Here is a 5,218-nt window from a genome sequence, read left to right on the forward strand (position 1 = left end):
ATCTGAGCCAGCGAGGTAGTTCTTTTTTTATTATTATTATTTACGTGGCTGGCTGGCCTGTAACTACGTTTACCACTCCCAGAGTGTGCACACATTTCCTTCCCTCTTCCCCACCCAGGCTGATTGCCAGGGCTTGCATAACATAAGGCATTGCATTTTGTAAACCCCGATGTTCAACTCATTTTCTTGTCTTCTGTGCACAGTGCAATGCAAGCTCAAGTGATAAGCTGATTGTTGGGGGTTCGGAGAGCATGGTGCATGGGACTTTGCAAACCCTATGCAAAAAGGAAAAAAGCTCACTAATTAACAACAACAACAACAACAACAACAACAACAACAACAACAACAACAACAATTTATTTATACCCCGCCCATCTGGCTGGGTTTTCCCAGCCACACTGGGCAGCTTACAGAATATATAAAACATAATAAAGCATCAAACATTAAAAACTTCCTGATACAGGGCTGCCTTCAGATGTCTTCTAAAAGTTCTTTATAGTTCTTTATCTCCTTGATATCTGAAGGGAGGGTGCCACTACCGAGAAGGCCTTCTGCCTGGTTCCCTGTAACTTGCAGTGAAAAAACCAGCAGAAGACCCTCGGAGGAGGACCTCAGTGTCTGGGCTGAGCGATTGGGGTGGGGACGCTGTTGATCTTTAAGGTGTCACAAGACTGTTGGTTTTGCTGCAACATCAAACATGAATAGCAACAATCAGGTCCTGTATAAAAAGTCACAATTAGTATGACAGTAATTATGAAATCAGGTGACTTTTGCTCCCAAGGCACATGGGAGATCCAGTTCACCAGCAACTGATCTGGTGGTAGTTGAATAACAATTTTCACTTAACTGGTCCATGAGATCCACATCTTCTGCATCCTTGTATTAATGGTTCTGTCTGGTGTACGCAGTCAGCTACTGTCTGACGCGACAGCTAAGGCTCTGTGAGTCAATTCTAGCAGAAACATTACTGGATGTCTAAGGCAAGCAAAAGGTTTTACAAAGTTTAAGTCCCAGCCGTTCCTACTGGCTTACCGTTCCCCTGGTTAGCTTTATGAAAACATTAACCTTGACATTTTGACGACATCTTTCCTTTCCCTTCATTTAGTATCTCATTTAAAGTTTGTTTTCATTGTCTTCCGTTTAACGATTCCCTTGAACTGATTGCACAACCAAAGTCCTTTGAAGAATGACAGTCCTGGGCTCTCGGTGGCAGATCCCAAAGTGGGGTTTAAATGTCAAAAACAGAGCCAAGCTGCTATGTGGTGCCTGAGCAGCTCTGCATCAGCATTCTCAGGTAGCAACGCAGGTGGAACACGGAGAAGCAAACAACCGCTTGTTAGAATCATAGAATCATAGAATCATTTCTATGTGCTCCACACTCTTCATTCCTCTTCGTGTTCTGGGAGAATGGGGTAGTGGTGGAGGAGCTGTTCGCAACAGGAGGGGGACACCTCCTTGGCTTCTTCGGCAGCCTGTCTCATCTCTGCCTCTTGGCTCCCCTCCTCACCAGCCTCCTTTCCTGAGTCTAGCCTGCTCTCTGCCACAACCTCTTCCTGCTCACTAAACCCTGTTGCCTCTTCAGCTTCCGACACCTCCTCCTCCAAGTCTTCTCCCTCTTCTCCCTCTGACCACTCATCATTGTCCCGCCACCAATCACCTGGCTTTGAGCCTTCTTCTCTTGGGGGTAGTCTTGGGGGTTCCCCAGAGGGTGTCTCCCACCCCTCCTCTGCATCCAGCTATTCCATGACATCATCTAATCCAGCATATTCACGTTGCTATTACCGAGAAATTATAGATAGTTTAACAGACTATTTCCCCAGAATCCTCTAAACAAGTGTACTCTCTGCCCCCTAACTTAGCCTGCTGCCCTCAGGTCTAGGGAAGGCTATTGCCCCATTACCAAAAGCAAATAGGATTTAACTGCCAGTTGAGATGGATTCTGTGCATGGAATAAGGGGGTGCCATCTTGTCTCTTGCCTCAGGCTGAAAATATATTTGAGCTGCTCCTGCAAGTCTAATTGATGAGGAAATAAAGGTGATACCAGCACCACACACATAAAGAAAGAAAGAAAGAAAGAAAGAAAGAGCCTCAAAACGGCACTGAAAAACAGAATTTTATAAAATAAATGTCCTTATAAAATAATGAGATGCCCAATGTGTTTCAGCAATGACTTCATTTGTGTTGCCTTTATAGGAAAAAGTGTATTCTTGTGCTCCCTAATATGGCCTTTGCTGAAATGTGACATGCGTTCTCACTATTATATGACATTTTTGTCATTTTATGAAATCCAATTTTCTTCGGGACAGTTTTAGGGCTTCACCTCTATCGTTGGCAAGCAGGACTCTGCCATCTCCATAGTCATTCTCCTGCCGTGCCAGTCACTGCTTAGGGGTGGCAGGAAAGAAACAGAACACAAAAGCTCTGCAGCGATGGGAGGGACATAAAAGGGGCATTCCCCTTCTTTGAGCTGCAACATGGCAGTCCTATGAAAAAGTGAAGAAGAAGTCTAAGGGGTTATCTCAAGGTTATAAGTGCCTTGAGATGGAAGCCCAGACACAGGACTGGGATCACTCTGCAGAGGTGGTGATATAAAGAACAGAACAGAACAGAACAGAACAGAACAGAACAGAACAAAACAAAACAAAACAAAACAAAACAAAACAAAACAAAACAAAACAAAACAACACAGAATGGAGGTAAAGGACCCCTGGACGGTTAAGTTGTGGCGCTCATCTTGCTTTCAGGTCCACAGACAGCTTTCCAGGTCATGTGGCCAGCATGATTAAACTGCTTCTAGTGCAACGGCACACTGTGACAGAAATCAGAGTGCAAGGAAACATCCTTTACCTTCCCACCGCAGTGGTGCCTATTTATCTACTTGCACTGGTGTGCTTTCGAAATGCTAGGTTGGCAGGAGCTGGGACAGAGCAACAGGAGCTCACCCCGTTGCGGGGATTCAAACTGCCGACCTTCCGATTGGCAAGCCCAAGAGGCTCAGTGGTTTAGACCACAGCGCCATCCGTATCACCTCACCTAATAGAATAGAACAGAATGTCTTGAAATAGTAGGGCTGCAGCCTTTAATTGATTTCTTGATTAATCAAATTAAAATCTTTTTAATAAGGCTAAAATCCATGATTAATCCTGCAATGCCTTTTTTTTAAAAAAGAGAAAGAACTGATTTTAATACAAATCTTTCCAGGATAGCAGATGGTATCACCCATCTCACTTCAGTCTCACTGCTTATAGGTTACATAATCTAAACACAGTGAAAATAGTATTGTCGTCCGTCCCCCCCCCCCGAGGCATTGTTTTCGCCACAGGCAAACATATATATGTAGATTTAACAGGGTAGCTAGCTTATTGGATCAATCAACAAATCTTTAATCAGGAGATTGCCCTGTGCACAAAGGCTATATGCACACCCCCCTGGTTTGAGAAGCAGTGTACACATGACATTTACCACAATCCATTTTCTGCAAAAACAGCTTCAAACTGGGGGAAAAGGACAACCTAGCTGCATTTTAAGCCGGTAACGTGTACACAGCCAGAAAGGTAGGCTTAACGGGCGGAAAGAACCACACAATTTAGCACAGGGTAATCCTGCGTGTGTTCGACTCCAAAGCAAATTTTATTATGTTCAATGGGACTTATTACCAAATAAATGTGTATAGGACTCCAGTCTCTGCCATTTTGTTTAACCAGCTTCCAAAGGGGCAGGCATGTTAGATGGCTGCAGTAAAACCCACAAGTCTTCTGACACCTTAAAGGCTAACTCATTTTATTTTGGCGTAAGCCAGCTTGCTGCTCTCCAGGCCGAGGCTGATGGAAGCTGTCATCCAAAGTACCAGGAGGGCACCAGGTTGGCAAAGATTTGCTTATGCCATAATAAAAGGTGAAAGGACCCCTGACCATTAAGTCCAGTCGCAGACGACTCTGGGGTTGGGGTGCTCATCTCGCTTTATTGGCCGAGGGAGCTGGCGTACAGCTTCCGGGTCATGTGGCCAGCATGACTAAGCCGCTTCTGGCAAACCAGAGCAGTGCATGGAAACGTTGTTTACGTTCCCGCTGGAGCGGTACCTATTTATCTACTTGCACTTTGACGTGCTTTCAAACTGCTAGGTTGGCAGGAGCAGAGACCGAGCAACGGGAGCTCACCCCGTCGCGGGGAGTCAAACCGCCGACCTTCTGATCGGCAAGTCCTAGGCTCTGTGGTTTAACCCACAGCACCACCCACGTCCCTATAATAGTTATAATATTTATATTATAATGCCATAACAGTTAGTCTTAAAGGTTCTTTCTTGATTTTTTCCCCCCAAAGTATCGCCATGAAGAATACAATATACAGATAATTGCCATGCTCTGGGCACCAATTATACCCACAGTGATGGATTGCTACTTCTTGAAGGTGTGGAATTAGATTTAGATACTATATGGTGATCATGTCAGTAGAGGGATCTTTTTGCAAACTGTTGTATGTTTAACTGGATGGAGTGTTTTATCGAATTCTGCTTGAGGGTTCCCCGCAGGAATCTGGCTGGCCATTGTGAGAACAGGATACTGGTCTAGATGGGCCATTGGCCTGATCCAGCAGGCTTTTCTCCTCTTCTTATGTGTTTTATATTGTTGATTTAAAAAATAAAATAAAAAGTATGCTTTTGTATTCTAAATATGCCTTCTACTGCAGATTGCCTGGAGACCCCTGGTATAGATGATGAATTAAGTTTAATGATGATGATCATAATTAAAAATTAGCATGTAAGAATCCACAATGAAAAATCCATAGGGCTGCTAACTTCTTGAAGGTGTGGGTGGCGCTGTGGTCTAAGCCACAGAGACTAGGGCTTGCCGATCAGAAGGTCTGCAGTTTGAATCCCCGCGACGGGGTGAACCCCCATTGCTCGGTCCCTGCTCCTGTCAACCTAGCAGTTCGAAAGTGTGTCAGAGTGCAAGTAGATAAATAGGTACCGCTCTGGCAGGAAGGTAAATGGTGTTTCCGTGCGCTGCTCTGGTTCACCAGAAGTGGCTTAGTCATGCTGGCCACATGACCTAGAAGCTGTATGCTGGCTCCCTCGGCCAGTAAAGCGAGATGAGCGCCGCAACTCCAGAGTCGTCTGCGACTGGACCTAACGTTCAGGGGTCCCTTTACCTTTTTTACTAACTTCTTAGAGGGAAAGGGGCAGGGGCGGGGAAGCAACTGAGTTTTTATATATGGAAT

Source organism: Podarcis tiliguerta, assembly GCF_965153285.1.
Source record: "Podarcis tiliguerta genome assembly, chromosome: 1".
Taxonomy (NCBI): domain Eukaryota; kingdom Metazoa; phylum Chordata; class Lepidosauria; order Squamata; family Lacertidae; genus Podarcis; species Podarcis tiliguerta.